Consider the following 21,394-nt stretch of genomic DNA (forward strand, 5'->3'; position numbering starts at 1 on the left):
GGGTCCCAGGCACTCCACACCACTTGGAGTCAAGCTAGCCGGGCTGAAGAGAGGTGTTACCTCGAAACCGGTCCGGTCCTCGGATGCTTGATTCCGGTCTGGGAAAGATATGGCTGTTGTAGTTCGGACTGGACTGTTCCCATGGGGCAACAGGGTCAGAGCTGATTTGCATAAAGCCATTATCTGACCCAGGGTGGTGTGGAGTGCAAAAAAACGATGGATTTGGGCCCAGATCTTTTGACTGGGGGAGTGTGTGACATTGATCCACATTCAGTCCATCACTTGTTGTTTTTTGCAATTGCCGCCCTAAGTGCGCTGGGGATGCCCAGACGTGGGTCCCAGGCACTCCACACCACTTGGAGTCAAGCTAGCCGGGCTGAAGAGAGGTGTTACCTCGAAACCGGTCCGGTCCTCAGATGCTTGATTCCGGTCTGGGAAAGATATGGCTGTTGTAGTTCGGACTGGACTGTTCCCATGGGGCAACAGGGTCAGAGCTGATTTGCATAAAGCCATTATCTGACCCAGGGTGGTGTGGAGTGCAAAAAAACGATGGATTTGGGACCAGATCTTTTGACTGGGGGAGTGTGTGACATTGATCCACATTCAGTCCATCACTTGTTGTTTTTTGCAATTGCCGCCCTAAGTGCGCTGGGGATGCCCAGACGTGGGTCCCAGGCACTCCACACCACTTGGAGTCAAGCTAGCCGGGCTGAAGAGAGGTGTTACCTCGAAACCGGTCCGGTCCTCGGATGCTTGATTCCGGTCTGGGAAAGATATGGCTGTTGTAGTTCGGACTGGACTGTTCCCATGGGGCAACAGGGTCAGAGCTGATTTGCATAAAGCCATTATCTGACCCAGGGTGGTGTGGAGTGCAAAAAAACGATGGATTTGGGCCCAGATCTTTTGACTGGGGGAGTGTGTGACATTGATCCACATTCAGTCCATCACTTGTTGTTTTTTCCCGTTGTTGCATGGGCCTTTAGATTCAGGCCTCCCATGCTCTGATGCTCAGTATCTGTTGGAGTGCCCTCCTGGCAAACACTCATAGCTCATTCAAAAAGTCTCAATGTCTCAAGGCAGTGCACCGTATCTCTCCTCTGCGGCAGACACTACAGATATTGTGCTCTTCTCGTGCAGACCCGGGACCATTCTCAGACTCCAACACTCATCATTCAGTGTCAGAGGACGCTCAGGCCGCTCTTTCATGGGCACCAGAATGGAGTGCCTTTGGCCACTCTTGGATCCTCCGGTGCACTGCACTTTCAGTTGAAGCAAAGGAAAAAGGGGGGTGCGTGGCCAAAACTCAGGCCAAGGGGCTCAAGGGACTGCACACTGTCAGAGGTTAACCAGCACATGACAGGCGCTCTTTTACACTGAAATCTCAAGGGACTGCACACTGTCAGAGGTTAACCAGCACATGACAGGCGCTCTTTTGCACTGAAATCTCAAGGGACTGTGGCAAAACCAGCTCCTTCTTCTGTTCTGATGTTGAACGCCTTCTGATGAAGCAAGTGTGATGCTTTAAACAGTTCATTGTACAACAAGGGAATTGCAAACAGGTGGCCTGCGATCTTCAAAGGAGTGGCCACACGCCACGGGACAATTCTGCGTTGAAATACTCTGTCATTCTCAAAGGCAATACAAAAACAAAGGCAATAGGCAAAACGTGCCTCTAGGCTCTTCAATTGGGTTTCCGTGTGAGAGCATATCTTTCATCATCATAGCGACATGGGAATTCTATCTGAATGGATGTCCTCACGCATAGTGGCATGTCTAATGGGGAAAACACATTTTATCTCAATGATACACATAGGTGTTCCTAAATTCCTCATCTAGAACATCTCAAAAGCGGGATCACATACATGTTATCATAATAGCTGTCCATCAGGTGGGACTATGCAATGCAAAAGCTAATGATCAAGATGTGGAAACAAAAGACAAGAACTAGAGAGTCCTGGTATTTCCATTATTTAAAATACATCTGGTTCATTAAAATTAAAGCAGCAGAAAAAGGAACTAAAAACCAAATTAGAATAGGCATTGAATTTGTCATATTAAAAAAACGTAATGTGTCTCCTATTGAGGTGGAAAGCTTATCTTACTATAGTATTGAGTCAGTTAATCAGTCCTAACAGTCCTAACAGTTAGACTGGAAAAACATCAGGATAGGCCTAAAGAAAATTCTTAGAAACCAGTCTAGTTATGCAACAGGGAATTATACATAAAATGGGGGTTCATGGTACATTACTGCAATCTGAAAGTGTGAACCTGAACAATACACTAATAATAATACTGGTGAAAGGAATACGGAAAAGAGAATAGGACACAGCTAAAATCCCCAATACTAGGCCTGATGTGCGTTCCAGTTCCTTCTTCAGGGAAAAAAATGAAACCTGTTTTTTTTATGGTACAAAGCCATATACTTCTTAGGAAGAAGAATCAAACTGACTAATGTAATATAGAAATTAGGTCACCATGTACAAGAGTCACAAATCTATAATTTATCCTTACGTCCAATCAGGATATATAATTTTAGGGCTGCCTGTTCCTTACAGGAAAGGGCAGTATCGTGACTACAAATGACACAATTTGCTGTTTATTTTTCTTCAATACTTATAGCCAAATTTGACATATACTGGTGAAGTGTTGTCTGTCTGGTTCACAATATGTAAAAAAATCATATCTGTGAATTTTAGTATCAGCGAAAATTTTACCCAACTGTTGACAGCGACACGTATCGTCATACATGTCCCTCACAACAACACGGGTGAATTTGTAATAATTTCTTAAGCGGCAACATACAACATAAAACATGCAAAAATGCACAAAACGGATGTCAAGCCATCAGATATACTCGCTGTAAAACGATAGCATATATAAATGAGCGGTGACGCATAATACCGTGTAAGGATACCCTCCTGTTTGACAGTAGATCACCAATAGTGGGTATCTGCTGTCAAATACAACTTTCGGACACACAGAACCATCAAGAACAATTCATGATAGAACAAAATACACAAACATGAAAAACGCATGGACATTTCTTTTCAAAGAGTTGCGCAAAAAAACCAAAACATCTCATTTCAACCAACCAAACTCACGTGTCTTGTTAGGCTTAAAAGCCCCCAGAGCAATCCAGGAATGATCTGTGAGCAGAAGCGAAAAGGAAAAAAAATACACAGCACACAAAAGAGAGACATATACAATATGTACAGATAATACAGATAATAAACAGACATCAATTGTAACTTTTAAGCGGAAGACAAAACATGATACACATTAACAAACACAAAAATAAATGTCCATTACTTAACTGTTACCATCTTGTCAAGCACCTTGCAATATGAAGCCTTTTTAACTTTTAGAGGTAAAATCCTTTCCCTGACACCTAAAATTAGCCTTGTGCCACAATCTCCATGATAAAAAAAACTTCTTAATTGGCAAATCGTTCTTACCTATTCATGTAGGCTTCAAAATTTTAGTAAAAGGCTGCATCTTATTTTTTTTTGTCTAAGACGTAATGCGACACTTCGTTTTCTGTACTAGGAGACATTTTTTTTTTTTTTTTTTAGAGCAGAAATACAAATGTCATGATGTTGGGACTTTTAAAGAAACCTTTCAAGAAACCTTTTTTATATTTCCCTTTGGAATTAAGTCTTTAACTTTAAACCAGAAATTCCACCTTTCAGAGGCCTGTTTAGCAAGGTTATTCTGCATTTCACAGAGACAAGGCTCGAATTTAAAAGGTCACAATGTCAACATGACAGAGACAGAAGGCCTACTACATTTACTGTGAAGGGTTCACACATACCAGTTTTTAGAACAAATGCTTGGTACCGCTTAAGTTAGAACCTTCAATCCTGATGTTAAACACAAAGTTCTGCACTGGGCACATTGGCTCACCGAGCTATGAAAAACAACCTCAATAACAACCCGCAAGTTTGTATTATACCCAAATGTATGCATTTACTGAAGCCAGAGACACTTTCACTATGGTAAATGACAAGAATCTGTGTTAAAAACCCATTTAACTCAATTTCGACTTTTATCTTTGGGGCACTTAAAAATAAATATCCTATAATTGTTTTACATATTAATCATCCTCAGGATGTTCTTTACACGTTACAGATATTAGACATTAGTCATATCTCATGTAAATCCTTGGAAAAATGAGTTTTTTACGCCTGCACCAAGTGAAAACCAATATGCAAATTACCTAATTACACGGTAACACATAACTTAAATCAAATTTTAATACTAGGAGGTCATAGTATGAGTATTAAGCTTTATAAATATCAAAAAACGATTTTAAAAAGAACTTATTTTTTTCTCAAATAATTTTTCCATAATTAATAATTTTTCGTTTGAAACCAATTATCTGTTTTTATGATAATTCCACATATAAAGGTAAGCTGCATCCCTTGCCTATCATTTTTAGATGCATTCATTTATGTTACGCACAAAAAGCCTAACTTAAAACATGACATTCTTCGCGCCATTTTTAAAGGCCAATCAGTATTTAGCAAAAGAACCAAACATATACTTTAAAAAAAATTGCTTAAAGAGAGGAAAATCGCAATTGGAATGTCTTTTAGTGATACAAAGTGATGAACCTTATCTTTGTAACCCTCTAAAACACTATTCTGAAATGGAAAAAAAAATCCAACTGTGATTAACTAACGGCTAAGTCCTGGGCTAAATAAACATTCCAATGCTATTTATGGCCTTCGAAAAACAACATCTGCTGCCTTAAGGGCAGGAAAGGCCCTGCACAGGGCTGAAACTGAAACCTGAGCACGCTTTCAGTCTTACTGAAAACAGACATTTCAAGTTTTTTTTAAAAATGCGCGTGCAATAAGATGCATGTAAATGTAGCAAAAATTCACTTTTAGCTGAAGTGTTTGCTTTTTAAAAAAATGCTACAAATTCGTTTTGCTACCAAAGGCACAATTATTTTTGAGGCCCTTCATATTCCTAGTGAATGTGAATTTTAACTTATCTATTTTAAGCATTTAACAGTTTGCACATATGCGTTTTTGCTTAGTCTGTAAATTAAATAGCAACACATAGCGATTTTTAGCATGTGACATAGTAAATTGCTGGAGTGTTATTTAATTTCTACTTAATATTAATTAATCTGACATTTTACTTAACAGACTGAAAACATCAAGAAACCCACAAACACACATTGAGAGCTCATTGCAGACATAAAGAGAAAGTATTCAAACACTCAGGACACACAATACAGCGCTGTAGCTATTACTGAAGTTACCCTAATCAGAAAAAACACATAGACATTGAAACACACATTGAACCCACAAATCGACACTCAGGACGAAAACAAAGCCATTTGTGTAAATACTAGCTGTAAGTCATATTTTACAAGAAGCACGTCGCAATAGGGTTCCAAAAGACTGCACAAAACACAGCCCAACAGACTGCTGTATTTGCACGAAGCCACAATACACTTAATTCACTAGCTTTGGCTGGCAGAACACCAAAAATTGCGCAGAACAAAGGATCCTTGTTTTGTATTATGTCATATTTTAATTCCCTGGGGATACCAAATCACCAAGGAAGAAATATGTTTTTAAATCTAAACCTATTTAGATATCCCCTTTAGGGGAAGCCGGCTAATCCAAACGTATACAAAGTTGGCCAACACAAATCTCCAAATTCGCTAAGATCAGGCATCTTATAGCTCACTAATCTAGCTTCAAACTTCAAGGGGCTATCTCTATCGATACACTCGTAAATATACAAGACACTCGGGTTTCGAAAATTGCAATCTTCAAATAAAACTAAGGACAAATCAAACTAAGAACCAGACTAAGGAAGCAAAGAACAAAGGACTGGGAGCGACCCACTTATACTTAACTCTTACTTTTACTAATCAAAATATTATCCAGATTCTAACTGTCAAGTTCTACATGACCTAATGGTCTTTTTAAGAATACTCACGCAAAAAGGTTATCAGTCAGGAGTAACATCATGTGGAGGATCAAAAATCAGGAAGATCAGAAATATACTGGGCCGCAGAATCAAAGAATCTCCAGAATCCCCGTGCACGGAGTACCTTCTTACTAGAATCCCGTTGTTCTGTCCTCCTCAGTTTATTTCAGTCTCCTAACAAGAACTTGGCACAGACTCTGAAAATATGAAAAGACATCATTATTAAATAGAGAAAAATTTAATGAACACAAAATAGCGCAAAAATGACAAAAATCCTAAGGGGAACTGGACATAATTTAAGGCTGACAGCAATGGAGCCGTGGTCAAATAAGCCAAGTACATTGGTCCAGGTGAAAGTCTAGTAGTTAAAAAGTTTGTCATTTGCTAAAGAAAAACGTTGTCTCCCAATGAGAGAAATCTGAGATTGTAGACACACCCGTGGAACTGCCGGTTAGATACCAGCCACGGGTTGGTCACGCTAAGGCTCTGGAGCTTTTGAGATTTTTGCTTGAAAAAGTCCCAAAAGAGAAAGATACTTTGTAATTTTTTTCAGAGATGCTAGAGCCTTTCGTAACAGAAAATCTCAAATGGAATCTGACACTATGGAACTGTCGATTTGGTGCTTTTAATTGGTAGGCCCCCTTGGCTCTGCAGCCAAAAATCTCAAAAGTTTCCAAACTTGCTATTCGTGCACAAACAACCGCGGGAGTTCACTTCTAAGCCCCCACCCCTGGGACCTCAGGGGGCACCCAAGGACTCTCAGGGTGCCAGGCAGGGGCCACTAGCAGAGTTGTGACGATGTACCAGTTGCCACTGGTCAGATGGTAATGGTAGGGAACAGGCACAGGCTCTTGCAGATTGTTGTGTCTCAATAGCCACATAGGAGCTCAGCCAACTGCCCCTTGGAGTCCACTTCTTTGTCCTGGGTACACAGGGGAGTGAGTGCAGTCCTTCAGAGCTCCTAACAGTTCACACACAACAGGTCCAGTTCTCTTCCATTCTCACAGGTTTACAAACAGACAGGTGCCTCCGGGTGACACACTTATACCTTGCACTAGCTAGTGGCTGGAAGGTGGACCTTGTGCGCTCCCCAGAATATGCAGTAACTGTTCCTGGGGCAGCCCTACACAACTTTTTAGTAGTTCCTGTTTTTCTTACTGAAAACAGGCCCAAACTGCCATGCGTCAGGGCACTCTCAGGATGGCGAAAGTATTTAGCCACTCTAAATTTGCGTTCTGAGGATTGTGGTTGTGTAAGGGAGTGCACTATGGTAATCATTAGTATCCTGACGCAACTAACACAAAAATCCAGTTTGAAGCATGCCCAGTACCCATAACAAACTAGGCGACAGAAGTCTGATAGGACAAAGGCAGGATCCCTGACACAGCATACACAAGAATTGTCCTGGCATGTCTAACACCCAGAGGGATCACCAGCTTATCTCCTGGGTTCCACCACCTAGCTACGGGATACTAGGGCATGCTCTTCCCTCTTCTCCTTGGAATAACCATCCCCTGGAAAATCTAGTCGCCCCTGTGGAGTACCCACCTGTAATTGCACTGGGCCTGGTGATATGGAACCATGTGATTCTTCCCACCAAAACTCCGGTTCTTCTGCTCAGAAGTGGTCTTAGAATCCATCCTCTCTCAAGTCTTTTAGGGATCTTTAACTCTTCTGATTATTAAATTTGCCTTTCCCTTCCCTCTTCAGACGGAACCAGGATCACCCATCTTGGGGGCCTCTCCCAGGTACCTTCCTGGACACTCTGGTACAGAGCCAGAGGTCAACCTCTTTCCCAAGTTCTCTGGACATAGTGACCTTGAAATCTATCAGGTGTTTGGTATAACTCTGTAAAGCAATTACTGAAGATGTGCCCCTTTATCATCAAATTATACAATCCATCATAATCTAATACCTTATTGCCATTCACCAAACTCTCCAGGTCCTTACTTGACAGGTCTAAAAAATCGACAGTTGTGCTGTCTCTGGTTAGCCCTGAACTTCATGCAATACATCTTGGTAAAACCAAATGTGTGTGTGAGGGATAAATGTAACCTGGTCAGCAGCATTTAGAATCAATAGTGTATCCCTCCCAACAATAGGCATGTGCTTCCACAGGCTAATGCCCCAGTCCTCCTCTGGAACTCGATCCATCTGCAAGGTCACCTCATAAGCTGAAAACCTCTTATTAATGTCATCCTCCACCACATAACTAGGCAATCAGTTTTTTAGGATGTGACCTCTTTGTTTACCTCCCCTGGGTACTTCTGAATCACTGCCACCATCATCACTGAACTGGAATGCCCTTCAGGACCTGGAGTGCATCTTGCAGTGGCGCCTCTCATGGGCCAGCACTATCTTCTTCACTATTAAGGCCAACACCAACTTTTTCTCCTGCAGTGCAAGAGTTGCAGCTGCATTTCTCTCCTCAAGGGCAAGAGCAGACAGTTGCAACTTCAAGCCCCTTTCCGTCTGCCTGTTCTCCAGCTCTGATGGTGACAAAGTTCAAAGGGGCATACTGCTCTCAGCCCTGAACATTGCGGGTGATGCTGCTCCTTGGGAAGGACAATAATCCGGTTAGGAATGAAATGATATGATATTATGTAATGGTCATTTACAAATTAACCTTAATTTAGCATAGGTAAATTGATGTACTAACAAACACAATCACATTTACACAATAGACACATTTAAATACTAAAAGAACAATAAAACAAAGAAATGCATTAAGCATAGTTCAGCGGAAATGTATTAAAATGTATGGAAGCCATACACCATACTTATTACCCCACAAACAACACCAATCCATTAGTATACAATAAAAATAAATGGATGGTGTCACGTCAGAACAATTATATGTAATTACATATTGACATGTAAAGCAAACACAAGGAGAGGATGGCCGGATCGCTGAAAAGCTTCAGACGCTCATCCAAAATCACATATCTGGGTTGAATCCATCATTGTTCTTTAGCTCACTTCGCCACACCAGTTCAGATGCAACCATATGTAAATCAGTCTTGATCCTGTTCCTCATGGGAACAGTCCAGCCCAAAGTGCCAAGCTAGGTCTTCCCTGGACTGGAAACAAGCATCCTGGGATCGATTTCTGGGTAACACCCCACATACGCCAGGCTAGCTTGAATCCAGTGACAAAGTGAGCAAGGGACTCACATCTGAGCTTACCCTGCCACACTTATGGCGGCCAAAGCGGTACAAAAGGGGGTGGTGATGGACAGAGCATCTGAACCAATCAAACACTCACACCCAGTCAAAAGATCTGGGTTTGATCCATCACCGTTCTTTAGCCCACTCTGCCACCCCAGTTCAGACATGGCTATATGCAAATCAGTCTGACCCTGTGCCTAATGGGAACAGTCCAGCCCGAACTGCCAAGCCATGCCTTCCCTGGACCGGAAACAAGCTTCCGAGGACCGGTTTCTGGCATTACAGCCGTCTTCAGCCCGGCTTGCTTGAATCCAGTGGCAAAGTGAGCAAGGGACTCACGTCTGAGCATACCCTGCCACACTTATGGCGGCCAAAGCGGTACAAAAGGGGGTGGTGATGGACGGATACTCTGGTAGGGGAATGTTCTCTTTTCTCCCATGTGGCTCCTATACATTTTTTTTTTCAGAAGTGTCTTGAATTTGGGAGCTAGTGGGCAAACACGCTTGCCATTATTGAGAGGTTCCTATTAAAGTCTGATGGAGCCGGTAAGATTAATACTGGTGGCAAAAGATGAGGGAGGAATAAAAATATGGCGAAGGGGAGAGTGATAGTGTGAGAGAATAGGGGGGAAAGAGAGGGACCGAACAAGCTTAGGAACTTATTTCTACCTCAACTCTTAACCCTAAAAATAAAGAATCAAATTGTTGCAAAAACTTGATACTAAAAAACCCTGTTTAGTAGGTGATCTAAGCATATGTAACCTTAGCAGCGGTGCGAAGGTGGAGGAGCGTTACCCCACTGCTTTTCACCATCTTTGGCCAGCCAAACAGTCTTACGCACTTAGCATGTTCTCATTCCAGCTGAATTGCATAGCCAGGGTGGAGAACATACACAGGCTCCCACTCCCGGTCTGAGTGCTGAGCCAGGCTGCTCAGACTAATCACAATGCTGCTGTCATGCTGGTGACAGCAGCGTCGTGATTGGCTTAGGAGAGCCTGTGTGCTTCTGGGAAGAGAGGCGGAGGAGAGACAAGGGAGGAGAGATGTTTGCTGTGCAGAGGTAAGTGATATTTTCTACTTTGTTTACCCCCCGCCCGCCGGCCCCGTTTTGTACCACCCACCACTGAAGCTAAATTATTGCTGCGTCTCAAATGCTTTTTTGCCCAATAGCAGTACATCTTTGTCCTTTGACATTGGTTAGTTATGCTTGATGTGGAACCACTTTACCGTGCTGGCCCTCAGGCTTTTGTTCTTTTTGTGATCTGTTCCAAGGAACAGGACAGTTTGTCCTAGAATGGAACAGCGAGGTCCACTTGGTGTCCAGAAATTAAAGGCAGCTGAATATTACAAATATGAACATTGTACCCGAATCCAATAAAACACGATAACCTGAATGCACTTTGCTTACTGAGTCTTTCAGCAAGATTTCACTAGAACTAAGAATGCCTTCTTTCTTATGCCCATGCATTCAAAGAATACATTTTGAATACCAAGGTAAATTGGTTATTGAGGTATCCCAAAACATGGGCCACAGACAGCTATATGAAAGAGTGATTTAAAGGACTGTAATTTTTATTATTAATGTGTAGATATTAATTTGTGGCCTGATTTATAGTGGATGGAATGCATTGTCACAAACGTGGAAGATGTCCTGTTTGTCATGGTGGATGAGCTATCCTATCATCCAACCTCTAAATTAGGCCCTTTTATCTTATTTACACATTAATATAACATTACTGCATTTTGCTATATGCCTGTATAAAGTCCTGAAATATAGTAGCTATTCATGTGTGTGGTCTTCAAGCATACCTCAACAATCTCATCTGCTTTCACAAACCTTCCAGAAACTATGCTCTTCAGGATACCTACTTGCACAAATTCCATGCAAAGAGAAAAAACAGATCAGCCTTCTCTCACATCGCTCCTGTACCCCTTGTGTGCTGTTGACGAGCTTAGCTTGTCATGAGGGACGGTTGAGCTGCCCTCATGACGAGCTGAGCTCTACACAGCCATTGGAACGTTCGCACGCGGGGATAATTTCCCCGCTGAGCTGAACATTCTAAAAACGAGTGTGGTGTGACGAGCTCAGCTCGTCACGAGGGCAGCTCCGCTGTGCCTCATGACGAGCCGAGCTCATCAACAGCACAGCGGTGCCACGTGCGGCCCCCTCCCCCCCTGAACAGCGGGGGGAAAACACCCCGCAGCCAAGGGGTTAAGCGTGAAACAACCTGCCACTACACAGAAGAGCCTCCTCCTCACTTCTTGAATTCTGCAAGATGCTGCCGACCTGACTTTTCAAATAGTCCCACTAGGCCCTAGGCGTGCCTAGACTCACACCTGCTCAGAGCCAGGATACCCTCACGGATGTAGTACGCTCTACAAATCTGCATAACATTGGAAGGAGGTGATATACTAAAAGGCTGTGATTGCTCTATTTGTGTTGGTTAAAACTTCACCTATTCTATGTGTAACATCCAATCATTAAGTACCCTTTGCTTTTGCTCCATTATGTCCTTTCCACATAGTCTGTAGATGTGCGCAAGATGTCCTTTGCTCTGTGGCTGAATATGTTAGACGAATGCATCTTCACTTTTTGAAAGAAACACAATCGAAGAACTACCAGAAGAAGAACCCTTGATGTCTGTAGGCAATATCTTTAACATGTTTCTTTGCAAAACTCTCAAAGCTGTCGTTTTTATTGTCAAACACCGGTGATATTATTTAAGTGTCCTTTGAGTCTGTTAGAGATGAATATTGTGCGGGTGGATGTGAAATGCCTGTGGTACCCATGCTTAGGTGACTGGTCACACACAGCTTTTATCGATGCCCTTGTGACTATAGAGAGCCAAATGGATGTGAAAACCTTGACTCAGCATTGGAAAGTAATTGCTCCATCTTTCTCCCCCGCATCCATTTCAACATTACCATACCTTGATCCAATGGTGTACCTTAAAAATGTGAGTGATGCATTTGGTGTAGTGTCTACAGTGCCTTGTTGTGTGTGGGGTCATCTTCCATATGCAGGTATTCTTCTGTGACCGGGTGGATTTTTGGATTTTTCTGTCCAAGTTATGTAACATCCACATGTTCTTGCTTTTTATGATAGAGTTTGCTTTGACAGATTGCTCTACAAAGGATGTAAGCACTTGTTTTATTAGATGTTGATCTCTTTAGGGTCTAATGTGTCCAGCTTGGTGCCTCGTGGCATTAGATTCAGGGCTTGCTGGGCTTTGCATTTGTAGTACTTTGTCATGTACAAAGACTTAAATTCTTACTGACTGCAATCTTCTGGAAAGTCAAATGTCCAAGGACAGTGAGCATGTGTTGTCCAGTTGGCTCAAGTCGCGAAGTCACTTCCTTGTGCAGCTAATGTGCTGGTGATCACTTCTTCTATCTATTTGTTTGCTTAACTGCAGTTCCCTTTCAGCTGTAAACATTTTCATGTTAATGAAGTAACAGTTGTTTGCTTTTAGTTGCGTCTATAATGGTTATTGTGGTGTATTCACCTTTCCTTGGGCACCCAGGGCACCCCTTCTTATGATGTCCCCATTTAATCCATTACTGCATAACAGGAGGCATAACCTAATCTAGTAATAACTATCCTGCTGGACCTGTAATGACTTGGTACTTTTGTGCTGGTTTTCCCCAATGTCTGGGACTTTACCACTGACATTTAGTACCTGCCCTGAACAGGTGATTGATGGCAGCGAAGGGTGGTGTGAGTGGAGGATGTCGTCTGTGATATGCTTCCCCTGGCGCTGTAAGGGGAAGCAAGGGCCAGGATGTGCATCTGCCCACAACCCCTGCACCACCCCACATATGGTTTCACTGGTAATTTCAGGTCTGGAAATCACCCTGCTTTACATGGCTGTCCCAGGCAGGAATATTAAGTGACTGAGGGATTGAACGGACTGCCCTTCCAATGTTCACTTGCTTGAGACCCTGTGGTCAAGGAGTGAGGGTAGACCACAGGTTCGGCACAGATGGAAAACTAGCATTTTACTGAAATTTAGTGTTGTATTTTATATGTTGTTGCACCAAGGATGTGTTTGGGATTAAAATATGTACTCTTATTTTGAGTATGATCAGACCGTTGTTGATTTACGGTTAGCTTACTTGATACTAGCTAGTTGTGTGTAGTTTGTTTATTTTTGGCATCGTTTTGTCTGGGTGGCAAGATGTTGTACCTGGTCTTTTGTTTAAAAAATGTATTGGTTAAAATGTACTTATTTACCACAATGACGGTTGAGCGTGTGACCTGTGCATAGCCCAGAGACCGTATTTATTTACTACTCAACCAAGCTGAGCCTTTCCTGCACTCGCATGGAATACCCCATGTCCCATGTCATAACGTCTCGCTGACGGAGGTCGCCACCAAAACGTCCCCGAGGAAGCTCTTCTATCTGTGGGTGCTCGGTGCGACACGTGGTATCTGTCTATCTTTGGGTCCACCTGTCTAACTTTATTGACACGTGAGAATGAGTGTGAGCTGATGGAGTCGGAGCGTGTGATGCCACAGACTCAGGCAGGCACAAGGGAATAAACATAAAAAGGAGACTATTTTTTTTTGGGGGGGGGCACGTCATTTCACTTTGTTCCTGATGAATGGGCAGTCATTTTAAAGGCTTGGGAAATCTCTGATTGGTTTCAATGGTAATACTAGTTGACAGGTTATGATTTTGTTAGTTGGTTTTTAACATTGAATGCACTTCATCAGTTACTTTGGGTTCGACAAGGTTAGGTCATTAAGGATTAGTTTACAAGCAAACATCTGAGGGATTGAAAGGTTTAGTTTTTCCGGTGGATGTGTTTTGTCTGAGTGAATATAAACAAGATGGTGGAGGAAAACATCTTAGGCAGTATGGAGGTGTCTTTGGAGGACAAATTATCAAGAATGCTGCAGAAATTCACACAGGATTTAGATGCTAGAATGTGAACCAAATTAGAGTCTTTGTTGCAGGAAAGGAGGATTGTTTCTGATGAATAAAGTTATTGGTCAGCTGGGTAGGGTTCCCACAATAAGAAAGGTGAACAGGAAACGTAAACAAGTAGAATCTTCTGTGTCTCAATCCAAGACAGGAAAGTTTATGGAATCCAAAAATAACATTTCTGTGCGTATGAAAATGGGTGGTGTCGAGGACACACAAGGGGACCAATGTAAGGATCCAGGGAAGAGTAAACAAATGATTAAAGCACACAAACTTTCAGTTGTGCACTGTGATGACTCCTCGGGGAGTGCTGAAGTGGAGTTAAGCTGCTCATTAGAATTTGCCACGGATAGTGATGAAAGGGTTGGGGCATAGAAGACATACTTTGGGAAAAGGTTGTGATGAATAAGATGGGCGTTACTTGAATCCCTTGTGGAATTAATTTTTGATCCCACATTGATAAAGCATCCGCTTTCAATTGAATGGTCACCAGCTGCTCATGTTGCTGAGTATATGCAGGTTTGGTTAAGGAAGCAGATCCCTAAAGATGTAAGATCACGTCTTAGGTCTGAGTACCCTAGACCCATGTTACCCAGTAAAGTAATGCATACCCCAGATTTAGACACAGGATTATAGCATTCATTGGAAAAGTAGGATGCGATACCAGGAAAGGATTATATAAAGGCCTACGAATGTGTCAGGACAGATTGTTGGATTTAACGGGTTCATTAACAAAAAACGTTGATATGGCGGAGGAGGCCTTAGAGGAAAAGTCACCCCTTAATGTAGAGGAACTTTGGGAATGGATACAGCGAGGTGTCTGTCTCTCAGGGAATGCTAATTCCGCCATATTGGTGGAGAGAAGAAAAAGCATCCTTCTAAAAATAGACCCTAAATTGGTTGAGCTAGCCAAGAACGAGGAAGGGTCAGCGGCGAATGGTTTATTGTTTGGGGATGCCTTCATTAGGGAAATGCCAAAATATGTGGGTGCTTTCAGTTCACTACCAAAGTCTCAAAGAGAGATTAAAAAAGTGTTTGACAGGTGTGTTTTTGGCTAGCCCGGATGAATGAGGAGCCGGTTCCCCGTCCGGGGTCAAGGTATTACAAGGACCTCATTTGACACATGGTCGTGTGACGTGAGATATGATTTTCTTTATTATACTCCATAAAAAAAGGTAGGGAATTAATGGATGAGGGAGTAGATTTTTGTATGCCAGTAGGTGTAATATAGAATGCCGCTGACCTGGGGCCAGATGTATCAAGATACCCTTTTGCGATTCTCAAATAGCGATTTTTAAGAATTCGCTATTTGAGAATTGCAAAATGGTATGTATGTAGAAATTCGCTATTTTTTGCGATCTCTTTAAATTCCTTAATTGCGATTAGCAAATTGCTAATCGCAATTAAGGAATAATTTCCCATTCATTTCTATGGGCCAGGAGGCCCATAGGAAGGAATGGGAAATTATTCTCAATTTGCGATTCGCGATTTGCTAATCGCAAATTGAGAATAATTTCAAGGGTGCAAGGGTGTCTTAAGGACACCCTGCAGCACCCCCTGAAATTGACATGTGTGCGCATATGGCGTACATACATGCCCTAAGGGCATGTATGAGCGTCACATGCCACCTTTACAAATTGCAAAAAGTGCATTTGTAAAAGAATTCCCAAATTACCACCAACTACAAGTTGGTGGTAATTTGCGATTTCCTAGTGTGAATTCGCAAGACTTTCTTGTTTCTTACATACCATTTAAGAAATCGCTTTTTGCGATTCCTTAAATGGTAGCGCAAAAGTAAGGAATCGCAAATTTTGCGATTCCTTAATTTTGCGATGCGATTTTTTTCATACATCGCATTTCCCGTTTTTTTTGTCGTAAGCGCTGCTATTTTGCGATTTGCATCGTTTGCGACAAAAAAAAATGCTTGATACATCTGCCCCTCAGTTTCATTTTTTTACATAGATCATATGTATGGGATTTTGTGCAGCCAATAAATGTTATTCACTGGACAAAATGTCTCCTCTGTATGAGATGCAACACCAACAATGAAGAAGGCAATTGAATAAAAATACAGTATTTAGAGTGTTGCTAGGCTCTTAGCAAACTGCATTCTGGTAGCTTTTGTACTCGCAAAGAGTCTCATTCTGTGCTTGTTGTTGTACAATGAGGATATTTATAATTCCCAGCAGCTTTTATTTTTAATTTCTAAAAACAAACTGAGGCACTCTGTTCCCATCTAGAACAAATAGTTCCATTTGCAGGTACAGAAAACAAGAACGAGTACTAACCCGTGGCCCAGCACAGTAACATAGGAGTTCACACCAAGTAAAACTAATTAATGCAACCTACAACGATTCCCACAGTTTGTGTACCTTAACAAGAGTACTTTTGGTCAGTATTTGTAGTTTTCAGTAATATGTAGGGGCATATTTATGAGATTTGTCACGCTGTGCAGCACAAGTCACCTTGCTGCGCTGCGTGTCAAGGAAAGGGCAGGAATGCACTGTTTTAAAAGAATACAGCACTTTCCTGCGTTTTTTCCTTGTGCTGGTGTCATTTTAGCTGCCCAGCGCCTATGCAGACACCCAAGGGTGCCTGTGTTGCATGCAGGATTGTTTTTGGGAAGGAAGGGGAACCTTCCTGCACAACAACAATCCTCTGAGAGGCAAATCCCTCTATGTGTGCTGCAGAATGCAACACACAATAAAAGAGTAAGAACCATGGTAAAATAGCGATATTTCTTCTTGTTACACCTCTCCTGGGAAGGAGTAGCATTTTGGTGCATTCTCAGGTTTACTAGTTCTGGCAAATCTGGGAATGTGTCAAAAAGCATGGGATGGGTGAGAACACCCACCCAAAAACCCATGGAACTCCTCCCTAGGGTAGAGTAAGGCAATGTAGCAATTTGTGTTGTGGTACTTCACTCGAGATATACAAAGCCACTCAGGGTCATAAATCTAATTTTTAAGTTCTGTCGTGCATGTACTACATTGCATGATGCAAGTGCAACACAACTGGGTTCATACATATGCACTGTAGTTTTTCTTTCCGGTTTATAAGTGTTTACAGAAAATTGATGAACATGATCAACTTAATTCAAGTTAGTTTAATCGTCCAATTTCCACTGGTTGAAAAGATGGGAAAGCCATGGGTGACACAACAGTCATTTGACTTTGTCTTAATATATCCAAACATGATGCTAGTCCAACTGTACAACTTACCTTTAGAACTCTATCCTGAAGATAATGCCAGATCACGGCCCTCCCAGAGGGTAGCCACAAAATATATATCATTGCCACTGATGGATGCTCATCTCCTGGTTCAATACCTACAAAATAAGACTAAAGCAAACCCCGAAGAACAGGCAGTGTTTGTGCCCATACTCTCTCAATGCATACCGAAGGCTGACATGAAGAATATTGGGGCTTGGTTTTATTATCTGATCACTGGATTGGCTCTACAATCACTTTTAGGAGGATACCTTAATTATGTTGCTCACATGTGACAAGTAAAATTGGGAAGACAGTCTCTCCCCTGTCTTCGAGAATTACAGGTGCACAGTCAGGGAATACCATTTGTACCCAGCTTAAAAAGTCACAGTTTATTAAAATCTGCAACTTACAATATACAGTAAGCCCTCCTCATCCTCTGCGTCTTTTCTTTTAATTTGCCTCCCAGCCCAATTGTACTTCTCTGATGTGTCTAGCAGTTGAAGTCAGTACTCAGGATTTCAGCACATGCTCTAATAGAGTCCTGGTTAGTTGATAGTATTGTCTGCGCTTTTGCTTAGTCTTTCAGTAGTTACCATATTATTTCAATGGGTTCATGTCAGCTGCCGAAAACAGTATGCACAAGGTCTATGGACTTAAGCCACTATAAATGCAAATGCGATTCTATGTTTTGGCTAGTTGTCAATCTCAGCACAGCATTGCCATGGTAATGTCGATATTTTAACCTGGGTTATTGGAGCAGAACCAAGCTTACAATATTGCCCTTGTAAAAGGCAGTTGCCCAAGATGCCCCCAAATATTATAGGATATTGGTCCTGCTTAAAGATGCATCCACAAACTGCACCTTTGGTCGATGTTTATGTTGGAACTGGTATGAGATGTATATTTTCGGAGTTTGGGACAGAGTGGGGTAAGATGCCACAACTCATGCCCGCATGTAGAAACCTTGTTTGGCTACTGGGGATGCCTGGGAAGGAACCAGCGGCAGCCGGCACAGGTAAACGTAGTGAGGCGGGGTGGGATCAGGGGGAAGTCGACAGATGATGGAAAGGTATAATAAATAAATAACACCAATTCCGTCGTCTGTTGGCTCCCCCCGCTGCTGTGCCCTGCCTCGCCCCACCGCGCTTATCTGCATAGAAATAGAAACGTCTCTAAGACCCAAATTCAAACTGTCACAACCACCTGAGTGGGATAAAGAAATGTTATTTAACGTGCATGGGAGCCTCAGATGGGTTTTGCATGCTCAAATAAGGAGAAGTAAAACACAAGCATTTATAGTCGCAAACCACACAATTTCATTATAATTTGTTGTAAGTAAAAGTTCATGTCCAGGTCTTCATGTACCGGCAGATGATGAAGAAACATTTGTGCTCGGAAACTTTGAAGACATCATTACTCAAGAATAGATTAGAAACCAACCTATGTGTATGTGGCAAGTCCCTCATACCTAATGTTGGACAGTTAACAATTACATTTACCCCCAAATGCAATCAGAATGGTCTACATTAGCTAATGTGGCTGACTACACTTTTAAGGCCTACAGGACCTGTTGCTAAGGCAAGCAGGCAGAAAGCAGTAACATGGAAATGTACTCTTTGTGAACCCATTTAAATGAATCTAAGCCTTGAGAAAGCCCAGGTGGGCAAAACATACGTTGGCTGCTGCTGTTCTCTATCTATAATGATGGAATAAATCAATCAAATGGACCTGATTCAACATTTGTTGTGAAATTCTTCTAAAGGACACTCACCTTGACTGGTTGATCAACATATCATTGAATGTGGATGAGAGCTACCACCATTTGGTGTGCTTCAGTGTTTTTGTTGGACATTGTTCTAGGCTGGTTTCAGCCATAGTGGATTTTGTACCCTGGTGGGTGGGTATTGTGACACTATGAGAGCACCCTAAAGTATTATGGTTTCAAGGACACCGGCGAGACAAATTGATTACTTATGTAAATAGATGTGCAGGTCAGTTAGTATACCAAGAATTTTTGGAAGTAATCTTTTGCATGCAGTCAGACAAACATTACAGTGTAGTTAAATGACAATATTGTTTCGAACACAGGTACCGTTTTACAGGATATTACTTTTAGTACAACACCAACTTTCAACCTCGCCACATGGTTACATTAATATTTTGTACATTCCCAGTGCTGTGAGGAGCCTAGCTTCATGTGCAATCTAACGTAGTCTGTGGTAATTCCTTTTTCTGCTTAGATTCCTTCAGCCCACCCCGGTTCTGTCTTGACCCTCCAGTTCTACTACTTTGTCACTATTTTGTGCCGTGTTATACATATACAGGCCCCATATGTCTTTAAGTCTACACCATATTAGGATTAGGGCATTGTAATTATCTGATTGTGTGGAGCAAAAGGTGAAATCTGTGTACCATTCAGATAACTTTGGAAGTGGGCCATGCATCCAGCGCATAGCTATACTATGTTTCTCTAGTAAAAGCCCTATGGCGGCCAGTTTACGTTCTGACTTCTGGATGTCCCTATCGTAGCCCAAGAGTGCGAAAAGGGGGGTTTTAGGAATCGGGAGCTCCAACATCTGCATTAGGGCTAAGAATACCTCCTTCCAGAACTCACGTATTTGAGGGCACTTCCAGGACTGGAGTATGAAACTTGCGCCCCGGGCCCTGCATCTCGGGCATTTGTCATCATCTATCAGTCCATATTTATGTAGTTGGGGACAAATGTAGTATACTCTGTGAAGATATTTATAATGTATCAGCCTGTGGTGCCCATTGAGTGATATAGGCCTGGTGTTCACAAAACAAATTGCCCACTGTGCCTCAGTAATCTCTATACCTAGTTCTTCCTGCCATTCCTTCTGTGATTTGTGAAGAGTAGGGGTGTCACCAGCCCTGCTAAGTGTGTATAACATTGTAATACCACTCTTTGGGGAATTAGCCATCGTCATATATGTTAATGCTTTCATCGCTAACAGTTCTGCCATGTCGTCCCCCAGTATAGTGCGAAGCGCCTGCTGAGCCCTGTGGAAGTGATAAGAGTCCAGTATGGTTGTGTGCTGTGTCTGAGCTAGGACCAGAGTGCTGGCCAAGCAGTGTGACTTCTTGGAGCATGGGGTTTTGATTTTGTTCAGGGTTACGAATGTAAACGTGTCATCAGCATCTGCCGCTATGACCAGGTTATGTTGCAGGGACCGGATGCCCCTATGTGCGTGATACTCACACACGGCACAGGCTAGTGGCTCTGCCTCAGGGGCATACAATAGAGGAGAGAGTGAGCACCCCTGCCAAGTGCCTTGTGTTATTGATATTGGTTTTGAGATTTGCCCATTAACCCTAATAAGCGCATTGGGATCCTTGTACAATACTTGGACTAGCTGCAAGAAGACTTCCCCCACCCCCACTTTTTGGAGAACAGCATATAGGAACCACCACTCGACTGAGTCAAAGGCCTTTACCATATCAAAAAAGAGGGCTACGGCTCTGATTGGGGGTCAATATGTGCAATCGTGCCAAATAGGGTTCTCAGATTGCAAGCGAGCGAGCGATCCGGCACAAATCGTGCCTGCTCTTGCCCAATTTTGGGCAGCAAGGGCGCCAGTCTGTTTGATAACATTTTGGCATATAGTTTTGCATCAGTGTTAAGTAGTGACAGAAGCCTATAGGAGGAGCACCTTCCTTGGTTTAAGTAGATTAATAAGAATGGCCTTCCGCATGGAGGGGGGCATAAGGCCGTCCCTTGCCATTTCCTCGAATAGGGTCATCAGATAGGGTATTAATCGATCTTGATACGCTTTATAAAATGCCACAGTCAGGCCATCCGACCCTGGGGCCTTGTCACTATCTTTGTAGCATGGCGAGGGCCAAAAATCTCTCGCTATTTGTGTTTTCAAGCCACTTCATAGCAATATGAGCAAGATATTCCTCCTCTGTCTCTGCGGTGTTGGGTTCACATGTAGTGTATGATTCATAAAGGGGGTGGTGATGGACAGAGTATCTGAATTAAGCAGAACACTCCTGGGGGCGTGGCTTAGTGCCCGGCGAGGACGGCGGCTCTTATGTGAGCGCTCCAGGTCCCCAGGGGTTTTCGCCTTCCCTCTCTCCTCATTTTCGCCTGCAAAGCGGCTCGTTGTGCACCG

Source organism: Lissotriton helveticus, chromosome 9, assembly GCF_964261635.1.
Source record: "Lissotriton helveticus chromosome 9, aLisHel1.1, whole genome shotgun sequence".
In the NCBI taxonomy this organism is placed as follows: Eukaryota; Metazoa; Chordata; class Amphibia; order Caudata; family Salamandridae; genus Lissotriton; species Lissotriton helveticus.